We start from the raw sequence: 13,338 nt of genomic DNA on the forward strand, positions 1-13,338 counted from the left end.
GTCCCCTGAATGATGTGGATTCCCAGCTGGTGCTGCAGCATGGTCTGCTGGAGACCTCTCCTTCTAAGGTATCTGCCACTGAGTAGTCCCCATGAAGCCAATTAAAGAAATTATTCATGTTAATATGAGTGCAAGTGATCCTTAAGCCCTTAATTACTCCCTGTACTTTTACTGTTTAATTTCTATGCACCACTCTGACATCTTGGAGAGTTTGCCTTGAAACCGCGTGCTGCAAATCACCACAGCTCATGAACAGCTTAGGACTCCTGATGCAGGGTGGGTGCCAGGGCCACCCCCAGCTAAGCTGTCCCTTCCTATCTCTCAGCACCCGCAGATTGCTCTGAAACTTTTTATACCCTTTTATCCATTTCCTTTGAATCGCTACCAGAAAAATTGCTTAATCTCCAGCACAATACTGCAATGATACAACAAAAGTGTAAAACCTAAAGCGCGCCAGCCCTTACGAGATGAACAGTAATTTATATAAGGTGATTTGTTACTGTAGCTTTGCTAAAATATTGCCAGACTTGAATAGTTTGAAATCTGCTAGGCAGAATTTAGATTGCTGAGCAACAAAAGTCCAATGTCAACTGTGGCTTCTTTACCTCCAGGACTGCAACTAATGCTAAAGAGAAGTTGAATTTAAATAAATTTATTCTAAGCATGACTGAAATGCTGTAAATAACATATCAGTTAGTATGCAGGAATATACACTACATAACACGGGACATAAAACACACTAAGTGCTGTACCAGCCTAGCTTTCAGGGGTTTATTTTACTGCACTATGCTTCTACGTGGCAGCTTTCACTCTCGAGGCACATTTCTATTAATATTAATCAGGTCCAATACCAAGCCCAGGACAGGGATCGAGAAGGTTGAGAGCGTTCGGTTCACAGCTGCGCTCCTGCTCGCAGCGGGACCCCCAACTTCAGAATGCTGCGGCTGCACAAGACGAAATGTCAGAAGATACCAGCAGCTGGCGAGCACGGCTCCTCGCCCCCCACAGCCACAGGCAGAGGAAGCGCATCGGTGGCATCAGCGGCTCGTTAGACACGGGCAAAATTTATGCACGCTCAGAGACCACGGGGCTAATTTGATTGAGCAAGTTATCCACCGCAATCGGTTCATTCAGCCCTAGCTGCCAATGTGAGATGCCAGCACACCTAGCCTGGCTCCAAGGTGAACCAGGGCATTATTTCAAGCAGTGGGAGGACCTTGAGATGGAGACAGAAGCTGCAAAAAGTTCAGAAGGCCACGTCTGGAGAAAGCCCTGACGTCTTTACAATCCACCCAGTGGAAAACATTTTAAAACTCTGGTAGAGCTTGGTTCCCCCCAAAACTTTCCTCTAAAATACCTTTACAATGAGGTAAACTTTCAAGCAAGCATGCAGTATTTTCCTGGAAGCATTATCAAAGCTAATTACATATACATTTCATTAGTTAATTACAAACTGTAAATAAGCGGGGTGAAGATTTGTGCCTGCCGTAGTGGAGGCAAATGTTACCACAATTCTTATTTAGTGCCAGTCTTCCAAATCACTTGCATCACCGGGAGCGTGCAGGGTGCCATGCAAGTGATGGACAGCACCAGTAACACAGGGAGTCCCTTGTCTAAAGGCATGAGACAAACCAGCAAAACCAGAGATAGTGCACAGGCATTTTGGAATGAAACACTAATTGAATGACCACATTTTTAAAACTGTTAAAATAGGCAACATAGCATATTTTAGCAGGATGATTACTCCAAATATATGGCCATATGGGAAGGGCAGAAGTCATAAATGGATGACTGCAAAGATCAGAGGATCACTGTTGATGATCACAGAGAAAAAGTGGATGGAGAGGCTCTGTGCAGACTGGTATCAGGATATGAGAAGCATTAAGAAGTGAAGCTAGCGTCTAATCATTCTTCTGATATAGAAATATTTCTCACGTGGACAAATAACAGTAGTTAGGAAACCAGCACTTCCATCAATAGTGATTAAATCTCTATTGCCCAAATCAGAAGCGTGTAAATACAAACGAGAGGCATTCACCCTCTATTACCGCATGGCTTCTGTCATGTCAAGCTGCTAGAGAAAATTGTCCTCCCATGGGCCAAAGACCTGCGACGTTTTGTCCTCACCCACACCAGGGCTGGGCATGACCTTGTTGCTTTGCTTCACCTCTGCCCAGACGGCGGTGAAGGAGCACTTCCCACAGCCCCCAGCTAAGGGCAGAAACCAGTTTACAACAGCTAGTGAGATACCACTTAGGGAAAAGTTTGCCACCTACCCAAACCAATTTAAAAAAAAAAAATGAAAAAAAAAATTACACGATTACAAAACTGTGGGTTCCTTGAAAAAGCCGGTCTGTTTTAAAATGTATGAACCTTTGATGTTTTAGACTAGTTTTACTAGGTTTTTTAACACAATAGCTGGCATGCCCTAAAGTGGGGAATACCAAATTAATCCTAGCTGCAAATTGTTCAGCCTGACGGTCCATAGTTTAATCTTCCGACTGTGACTGATAGCAAGCTTATATCACTTAGCGAGCTGCTCGGGGGCTTTGTTCAATTAATCTGAATTTTTTATCTGCAGATACTTTTGATTCACACAACAGGTAGATGACAGTTCAGGAGTGCACACGTTCCCCAAAGCTTCCCACCATCACAACTGAGCTCCAGTGCAGGATTGTTGGTAAGCCATGCATAATTCAGTACGTTTCTTAGAGCAACTACCACTTTGCCAAAGGATCAGGACTGACTTGTGTGCGTAAGAGAGAGTTTCTTAGCATCAGCTTTTTTCTTTTACATTTTCATGCATCTTACTTTCAGGTTTAAGCTTTTTTAAACTACAGCTTAGAACTACATTTTTAGAACATACTAACTATTAATGTGTTTGGAAGGCATACAGAGACCATGACGCTACCTCTTATTCTTCTTACTTTCCCACAGAGCTTGACAGTGTACAGGCCTGTTCTGTATCTAAATTTACAAGCTGTGACAAGTGATAAATATCCTAATTCTAAAAAGCAATTGTGTACCTCTGAGACAATTAAAATTCCTTAGATACCTAGATGCAGTACATAATACATTTAGTCAACATTAGAACATGTCAGAGAAGGAACATTTTATCCCAGGACACATCCAAGCATTTAAAAATAGGCCTTCAGTTTAAATAAAAGTATTGTAATAACGTTCATTGGGAAATCCCCGTTCCTCAGATTACGAAAGTAATATTAATTCCTAGATCATCTCGTACTGTGCAGTAAGAACTGAGCAGAAGAGTTTATAAAAAGTGCCAAAAAAATTACATAAACTTTTTTTTAGGAGAAAAATACTGGTTAAAAGTGATGCGTTTTTAATTCTTTCATCTAACCCAAGAAAGTCATACCACACACTTCAGGACACAGACTGAGCTCTGGCCCACCCTAATCCATACAGTTTAGCAGCAGGAGAAGAGGATACAAGGGTTTCCCAGGTTTGGCCATGAGATGTTTTGATCAAGATACGCCATTTTATTCAAAACATGTCATTCCTCACTCAGTTTTGCTTAGTTTTCTCTGGAGGTTGTACATACCTTTCCAGGAATCGTTGGCAGGAAGACAGTATAACTGCAATGTGTGATAGAAAGGAAGTTAACAACTGACCAAATATAAATATTAAGCTATCACGGCACCTGAAATGTACGCTATTTTTGAGATGCAAAGCAGTGGTAGGAAACAACTCATTCCTTCGCTTACTGTATTCCTTCTCTACTTTTAGTGGTGAGGTAGAAGGGTGTCTCCCAATTCTTTTTTGCCAATTAGAAGCTATTTTCTTTCTTTGTAGCAGTTTAATTAAGGAATATCATGGAATTTGTCTTCTTTGAGAAGGTTGCTTTAAATAAGAAAACAAAAAGAGAAGACTGATGTCACGTTCAGCTGGAGAAAGGTTCATGACATGCAAGAACTAACTGATCTGGGCTCGTTTTGTGTCATCAAGGTCCACTGTGCAGAGTTAGCATTGCTGGTGGTTGCTCCTGGCATCGGTCCCCCAGCTGGCCAGCGTTGGCATCATCTCTATTGCATTCTGGTTAGCAACATTTACCTTTTTACATAGAAACACATACCGCGCAATGCCTAATAGCCTAATTCAGACGGTGTGCACTAACATAACACAGTAACCTTATGACCGCTTGGTGAATCTACACACGGCAAGAGATGTGCTCCATTCTGAGACGGACCTCACCAACGCACGATCAGATGTCGAGGTTCATATGGGAACGCTGCCCGCTATTCTGGCAAGGTCCCGTTCCCATCTGTGAATAAGAGCACTTTATTCTCTCATCCTAAATGCTCATATTTCTGCATAAGTATTCCTGATTGTGTAGCCTTCTATGGATGTGGTGATGGCAACTTATACTGCATGAAACCATATCAGCAGTCCATGAAGTTGGGAACAGCATAAATCAAAGATTTACACCATGTAGCCCAGCTTAATTGACTCCTTGCCATAAGGAACAGAGAGTCAAGGCTTTTTTGCAAATCACAGTTCAAACCGAACAACAGCAGCTTTCTCCTCCAACCACACCAGCCCCACAAAAGGACCTTTAAAGCTGGCACATGGGAAGCATGCTACCATTTCTCAGGCTCATGTCCAAGGGACTGAACATTTGCTAGCCGCTGATGGTGGTATCACTGACGTGTAGTGTGCCAGTAGCCTACAGTTTGTGATAAGTCCCGCCCGGGAGGAAAATACTCTGCAATTGTTTCCATTTTATTCAGCTTGGTGTACTTGGTTGGAGGGTCTCAGTTTGTCATTTTTCTGCCACTGCTGGTTTTAGTTATTTCAGACCTCAGTCAGCTTTCTTCCAGCTTTTAAATTAACTTTGGAAATCCCAAATTGAAAGCCTATGGTCTCGCACCTGTCACAAGACAAAGAACCACAACATTTTGAGCTGTTTACAGCCTCATGTAATCTTGCCCAGGTCTCTAGAGACTGTCAAGCAGCAAGCCGGAAGGAAAGGCTGTTTAAGCTGCAATTTTCAAGTTCTTGTATCACAACTAACAGACTTGTGGCAATACTGAAAGCCTCAAAAGATGCTGTTTCTTCTTTTTATTGCAGATATTCTCAAGAGCACCTGGAAGACTTACATAAATGACCTCAATTTTAACCTGTTTGGACTAGATTAGTGTGATGGAAAAAATGTCATGGGTGAGATTCCAGCCCAACCTCTACATGGGAAAAGTTTTTCCTCTATAAATAGCACCGCACTCTTTTGGCTGTAACACTTCTCTTGCTACTAAATTAGAATTCACGAGTCTTCTACAGGATTCATAATGGGATCAAAGATTAGAAACTTCTTTGAAGTTTGTCTTCCTTTGCTCCACTCTTAATACATACCTGCACTAATCCACCATGGTTCTCCTAAACTAATCAGTCACTCTCCCTCCCCAAAAGGGACAAGTATACAGGCTTTTTTCAAATCCCCATTTATTTGTGTTCATTATCCACACTTCATTTTGCAAGGGCATAACATTTTGTTAATTGATTTTTCATGTATTGTAAAGAGGCCAGCTCTGTTCTCTGAAACCTTTTGGTCTAAATGCGATTTGCCGGTAGTATTTACAGCATTTATAACTTTAGTCCTGTTTATTGCTAGTAAGGCACACAGTGGATTGAACTGTGCGCATAACAAATTCATAATTTTTCACCTTTGACAACAGCTATTAATAATATGATTGCAATGAGATCATCTCAGACTCACTTTTTTAATTTTGTCCTTCTTGAAAGAGATCAAAGAAACACTGAACCTCAAGGTTATTTGCCTCTTGTTTAGGAAAAAAAGCTAACAGCCTCACTGACCCTAAGCAGAAACTACACAAGGGAAAATATAATTTCAAAAATCTTTTCAAAGTTTCCATAATTCAAAACTGTGACATAGGTATTTCTTTGTCTTGCTGTAACTCAAAATTGGCTCATAACTACCATATCAAATATCTTATATCTTTTAATTAATGCTTAGTTTTGGAAAAAACTCTCTTTAGAAAAAGCCTACTGTCATAGAGTTTGTAATGATGTTTGTCATTGGCAGTAATTGGTTCAATTGGGCACCTGTTTGACTCATGGATTTTAAAGCTGGAGTCCCTCACTGTGCTTACCAGCTCCAACCTCACAGACAATACAAAATGCAGAACTGAACCAGAAGCAGTATACAGTGCTTTTTGGAGATGGATCTTTATGGATTTGAACGCATCTAGATTTCCAAAAGCTTGAATTTCCGAAAGCACAAAACCTGTGGATGAAGTCAATGAAATAGCCCAGTGATGAGCCCCATAGTTAGACATCAGAATTAACCCTTTCTAAATACTGATTTATAAACTGTAATGAAATGCATGAGAGGAACATGCTGAAGAGGAAGCATCTGCTGCAGGAGCAGCAGAAGTCCTGCAAGGTCGTACTTCATTAGTGGGAGACTATGAAGATTTTAACTGCAATTTCATTAGAAGGCAGATTAGTCCAAAATGGAGAAAAAAAAAAAAAAAAAGAAAAAAAAAGGAAGAAAAAAGTTTTTAAAAAGAAAAAAATAAAAGAAGAAGAAGAGAAATGGAAGAGCTCTCACTTCTTCAAAGCTTTATTTCTTAATTTTTCTTTGGGCTAAATTAAGAGATTAATCCATTTCAATGAATGCCCACAGGGTTCACTTCTAAACGAGTATTTCCCCCTCATCAGATAGAATAGGAAGATTACAGTATGAAACGGAGACAATTTATAGTGAATTTTCTGGTCTTCAGAGGGGTTTTAATTTGGATGTGACAGATATGTTCCAGTTGCTGCTTGCCTTCATATTTTTAAAAGGCCATTTTAAATGCTACTGTTCTGAGTGCTGTGCATCCCCAGAAAGACATGTGCTGTGCTTGCCCCTGTTACAGGCTCCAGACTGACCGTGGCTTTTCCCCAGACTTTAAAAGTCACACTCCACCAGCAGCTCTCTTCTAACCCAGGCTGCAGAGGGGACCAGCCTCATGTTTCCCCTCACATCCCTATCAGAGGGGATCCCCTTCAGGCTCCCTGAAGACTAATTGCTTTAGAAAATGTGATTTAAAGACTGAAAAAAATAGTTATTTTAGAAATGGCTTCACTGATTTCTCTGTATCCCTCTAAAAAATTAATGAAGTCCATTCTACTGCAATAAAAAAAGTAGTCATGATCTCCTATTGACCAAGGCAGAACAAAACCAGCCACAGGACATCTTTAAAATAAAGAAGGGGCTGATGAAACAGCCCAGTATAGAGGTACCTAAGCAGGCTGCCACAGTAGCTACGTTCATGAGACTGATCATTGAATTATCTCCCCACAGAGTCAAAGGAGAGGGATAGTTTGGGTGCCTGTGATGGGAATAATCTAATTGTGGAGCGATGCACTACCTTCTCCAGTGAACCTGGTGTCTGGCAGCCTGGTGTGCCAGTGGTTTGAACTGCTTTTTACCCTCTGCAGATTAAACACTAAGAGTCATGGTGACTAAATTAGGCGCTCGTAATCAGTCAAATAATCCTGTGTGGAAATGGGCCAGGAAAGAGGATTTGTCACTATGCATTTCTTCCTTGTCGCCCCATTACCCAATACCTGTGCAAACATTTGTGCTCTCCCACCCCATTTTACGGACGGGAAAGTGAGGTGGATAATTTAAGTCACTTTTAAAAAGCCAGACAGAAATAAGTGCCAAAAACTGGAACTGGAGCTGCCAGGTCTGAGCCAGGACAATTTTAGCACAATTTAGACACAGAATCTCCCAGACCAGCCTTCTTACAACTAAAAACGCAGATTTGATATGGCATTTTACAACAATAACAAACATGATGATTAAGCTCTCTGTTGAAGTGGAGCTGGCAAAATTATTTCAACTGTTCTTTGGTTATAAAAAGTGGGCTTTGCAGAATTGAAAGTTTCATGGATTTTTTCAGTTTTGACAAACTTCAGCTCAGTAAATTTGCAACCCCTCCAAATGTTTCAGGTTGGCATCTTCATATAAAAGTAGTTCCTCATTTCCAAACCAGCTTGATCTTCCTTCCTTTACTTATTGATTGCAGGGAGTGGTACAGACCCTCCCAGTACGGTACTGCTTCCCTCTTCTGTGTGCTCCAATGGGCAGGGGAAGAGGTAACAGTGTAGACAGTAAAAACATTATCTAAGCTATTAAAATATTATCACATTTAAAATACTATCACAAGCACTGTATCTAAACCCCACTGAAATTAATGGACAACTTACACTTCAGCACTGTTGTTTCCACCTCTGCAAACAGAGAGAAACTGCTGTGCCAACACCTCCAAGTCATTCTTTGAATGTTTTTTTTTCCCAGTTGTAACAACTAGAGTATGAAAAGTAAATGCTGAGAGTCTGGAAGGCAGCTAAAATGTCTTTTCAGCCCTTGCTCTCCCTGGCTGACATACTGCACTTTTCCAGATGCTTCACCCCACAAAGCTGAAAATCCTAACTCGATACTGTTCTATTTTAGTCCTATTCAGAGCGAAGTGATGGCATAAAGTGATTCTTCCATCAAAATATTAATATCAGAGTAAGATCAGAAGGGAAAAAAATTTTGAATTTGTCATGTAGAAAAATGAACAGAAAATCAGTCATAGAAATATGATTGGAATGTATTTTCATATAGGAAAATCTTTGCATTTACACACTTATGTATTTAAGAACAATTTGTATATCTGTCCATCATGTGACAGTTTTGAACGTTCTACCTTTTTTGGAGGCAATTAGCCATGTATTCAAGGCTTCTGTGCTCACTTTAATTTCCCCATTTCCCTGCCCACCTGAATCTGACACTTTGACATCTTTGCTTATTAGAATGGAAATTCAGCATTTAGCAAGTCCAGGCAACGCAAGGTCAAAAACCAGCGTGAAATCTATACATTGGAGAGGGGATCATGCAAGTTTACATAAAACATGCAGTTTCATGTTTCTATAATTTTAAACAAAACAATGGCTGTCATGAGATATTAAAACAAGTTTCAAAATATTCATCACCATTTCCTTGCTCAGTCTGAAAAGCAATTGCTTCAGCACTCAGAGCTGTGGGTAGATATTGAATAGCATTATGTCTTTTAGTCTAGCACCTCGCCGGCGAAGAATTGCCTCTAACACCATGCTATTATTCTATTTTAAGAATCTTAAGCAACAGGGATTTCATCACTTGAGTTGGAAGATTATTTAACAGACTAGTAGACCTTATGACTATGAAGTATTTCCTGATATTATACCTACATTCTTTCATTTCCTAAACTCATAGCAGTTACCATACCTCAACTTATTCTAAACAACCTGTCCTTCTTCCAATCCTCCACACATCAAACTGTTTCATGGTGCTTAATGAACTGTTTCCCATGTGGTACTTACAGCACGTTAAGAGTCTATTCTGAGGAAGTACATAAAACTAATTACGTGAGCAGGATATTCAGCCGATCAGTAGAAATGTATATACAAGCGAGAGAACTCTAAGACCTCAAACTAGTAAAACAGAAACTACAGCCTGGGCATTGTGTTACTGCACTGCAGAATCACAAGATAATATTGGGAACCACATCCCACAGCTGTGGGCCTTTGGTGTACAACATGAACTTCTTAGGCAAATTTTATTTGGGGCAGAAACAGGTGAAGCTTCAATATAGTGTATTTAAAATTTCAAGGGAAAATACACGAAGTTAGGTATTTTGTTGTAAGTTAGCTATTTAGGAGTCTTTCCTTTATGTTTACACAATTGTTTCATTCTACTCCAAATCATACCGGTTTCAACCTTAACATGACTTTGCTAGTCATTCACTTTTTCTCATATTTAGCAGAGAACACTCATGTTCCTCTTAGATTGAAGTGTCTGAATTTTTCAATTCTAGCCAATTCAGAGTGTAAACAAACTCGACAAGTTTTTTGACATACAAAAAACCCCTCTGCCTAAATAAAGAGCAACGGTTTAGAATATTATGCATTTTTAAACCTCAAAAGCAGTAGGCCAGAGCTGAGGGTAAACTTGAACTTTTCAGGTCATCTTGAACAAAAATATTACTGGAAAAACCTATCAGTGGCATGGAACAAATCTGGGGAGGGCTGATAGCAGGACCTGGAGCTGACCCTCAGCCTGGGGTTTCCCAGCTGTCCCACAGGTGCCAGGCTGCATGGCTTTGTCCCAGCAGAAGACCTTACGTGGGCCTTGCTGTACTGTGGTACAGAGCTGCTCTGATGTGGGAAGCCTTGGGATGGGAGGTGTGGAAGCAGCAGGGAGAGCTGCACGCTCGGAGAGGAACATTAGTAGCAACAAAGGATGGACTCCCTCCATTGGTACAGCAAGCTCTCACTGCCTATGCTTCTCTGAGTTGTTTTATTCAAACGCAAATGCCCTTGTTCACCGTATCAAACAAAGAGCTCACCCTGAACCGTTTTAGCCATTTCATTTTGAACGTGACAGGACAGCCAGCGGTGAGCCGTGGTGAGCTGCCCTGATCTATCCTAGGACCCAGCTCCAAAAAGGAATGGTCTTTGGCTTCTGCATTCCACCTCCTTCAGCAAGGTGAGAAGCTGCCTTACATGCCACTGTAACCGTGAATGAGCTTCACCCTGGCTCCCCTGTGTGCAAACTGCAAGTTACACGTAAGCACCGAAGAGTGGATTTTAAATGGCCAAAACAGACTAGTGACCCTGGCTTGCTGGTCAGTTCCCTGCCACAGAAGGTGGCGAGATGCCGAGCGGTTGGGATGTCAGAGCCGTCCCTCCAGCCTCAGCAGACAATTGGGCAGGGCCCCGTAGGAGCAGAGCCCCGTTACGACTGATCCTGATTAGCAGCTGATGGCACGGCTGTCGCAGTTGGTGTGTTATCGGCGAACAGCAGCCTGGCTTATACCCACACTCCAGGGATGGGACTCCAGGAAAGACCAGAGGACAAGCAGGCAAGTGCTGCACAGCCTGCCCTGTCCCTACCGTGGGAAAAGAGCACGGTCCCACCGCTGCAAATCCATTTAATTGAGTCGATCAGAATATGTGAGCTATTGCCAGAAAGTCAGCCGAGGAGCGTAGCACAGCCTCGGTGCACATCCAGGCTCACTGCTTTCAGAGAGGTCACGGGAAGGGGAGAAATCTGGTGAAGAACAAAGCTGCCGCATCGCAGCTCCCTTAACAAACTTCCCTGCAACACAAATATCACGTCTCCTTACTCTAAACAAGTGGGGTTTTACTCTCTAGACAGTCTTTAATCAGTATTAGTATGCCAAAATGAGACACTAGTTGGGATTTCTGAAAAGAAATGTAACCATCAGGGGTTTGGGAAGAACTAGCACCCTAAGACATCTGGCAGGGGAGAGAAAAGCAAGAACAGGATCTCACTACGACCCCTTCAAGAATCACCGTTTCCCCTAAAACACTCCGCCCCTAAAATAAACCCGTGTTTTCCTGTCACCCAGCCATAGTCATCTGCTTTTTAGCAACTTACAATACATCATGATTTTTTTTACGGCAGATACAAGATCTTGAGGTGAGCCCCTCCATTTACAACAGTAGCAGCCCCTCTATTTATAATATATGCACACTTGTAAGATGTTTTCAATTACTTCTGTCTCCCTGACATGCAGAGATGCTGCTTAAATAGGAAATTGTGTTATCATATATGTTTGAAGATTTCTAAAGCTAGATCATTTTGCATTTTCTACCCTACTGAGCTAGGAAATTAACAGTAAAACTTTACCCTGCCCTCTAGGAAGCCTGATGTAGTCAAAGATATGATCTCAGGTAGTAACTACAGAATCAGCTATTTATTTAATTTAAATAAAACCATTCTTCCAGCAGACAGTGAAGGGAAGAAATAATATGTCATGCTAAGATTCCTGAGCCAATAGTTCTCCCCTACATCCACTCTTGGGGTTACTTTCTGTGCATGTTGAAGTGCACTGCTGATCTGTGTTAAATAAGCTGCGGTAGAATGGAAAGCAACTAATTTGTGCTCCCTGGGTGTTGGGCAACTAATTTAACTCTTGCTGGCACATAGACTATAAATAGAAAAAGATGATCCATTTTCACACTGATAACATTTCTATGAAAGTTAGTAATTCAACAGGAAGGAAATAATTTTTTCTTCCTACCTATCTGCCCTATCAGGAGTGATGAACGGCAGTTGTGTTGCCTTTAATCCACAGAAAGCAGGTGATGTTAGGTGTCTTCTCGTGTGATGACTTACGCGAGGGCTGACACCCTAAACACAGGGAGTGCCTTCACCTGCTTGGTAACACACCTTCTCCTTCCCTCACCCCGGTCCAGGAGGAAGCATTATCCATTTGGAATTAAAGACAAATAAAAGACTTCTGGGCTGGACAGCTGTTCACAGGAACCACATCAGAGAGATGACCCTCAGGATGGGCTCATTCTCTTGCTCTCCCACGGAGGTAGAGGGAACCTAGACAACTGCTTAGATAAGCTATCTAACTTGTCAGGAAGAGCAGGAGTGATAGGTCCTATTTTTCATCAGGTGACAGGCTGAGCTCATCTCTACATGAATTTGTACAAGCAGAACACTTCCCCTGGGTAATTTTCATATCCGTCAGAAACATTCTTGCAACATGCACAAGTTGGTCACAACATCCTAATCGCAACATTAAAGAGGGTTACCATCTTCAACTAAGTGAGCTGGAACAAAATGTATGCGCCAAATAGTTCCACATCCTTCCGGTGACTGGAATATGGTTTCAGTTTTTATGGGCTTTATGTACAAATATAATATAAAAACACACCAGAATATATAAATGAAATCAACTTCTTTTAAGACGAATGAAGAGTCAGATGTAACTCTCTAGGTCTGAGATTACTAATGCTTCTTCTCCTAAAGATTTAGGAGCCTGCAGCATCTTGTCTCCTCTGGTGCTTCATATCACCTGGTCCCCCCTGTCTGCACCCCTCCAGGGCTGATACCGCTTGCTTTGATATTGACACAGTTCAGGCTCAAGCCAGTCTTCAAAGAAGAACGGGCATGAAAATCCCTCAATCCCCCTTTCCGCTCCAAGCCCAGGGCATGCACGCACTTCCCAAGGACTGCACAATCCAGTGGGTATTATTTTGTACTTAATAAAATTAATGGTCTTTACAGAAAATAGGATTTGAAATGACATTTCAGCCACAAGATCCTTCCAAGTCTGGTAGATGAGATAAGAGCTACGAGATCGGTTCTGATCCCTTTCATATTACTGGCATTATTTGACAAATTTTCTAAACTATTATTAGTTTACATGCAGTTTATTACACTACATATTAAGAGGCAGAAGAAAAGCAGATGAGAAAGACTATGTTGCTCGTTTTAGATAATCTTTGTCCTAAACTCTTCTGCAT

The 13,338-nt window shown here is 41.4% G+C and overlaps 1 protein-coding gene across 5 annotated transcripts in view; it reads right to left on the reverse strand.

The window, feature by feature from the left end:
• MTUS2 (microtubule associated scaffold protein 2) overlaps positions 1-13,338 on the reverse strand; it is a 314,225-nt gene that overhangs the window by 169,403 nt on the left and 131,484 nt on the right. The gene's annotated exons all lie outside the window — the stretch shown is intronic.

This window comes from Aquila chrysaetos, chromosome 19 (assembly GCF_900496995.4).
Source record: "Aquila chrysaetos chrysaetos chromosome 19, bAquChr1.4, whole genome shotgun sequence".
Lineage (NCBI taxonomy): Eukaryota > Metazoa > Chordata > Aves > Accipitriformes > Accipitridae > Aquila > Aquila chrysaetos.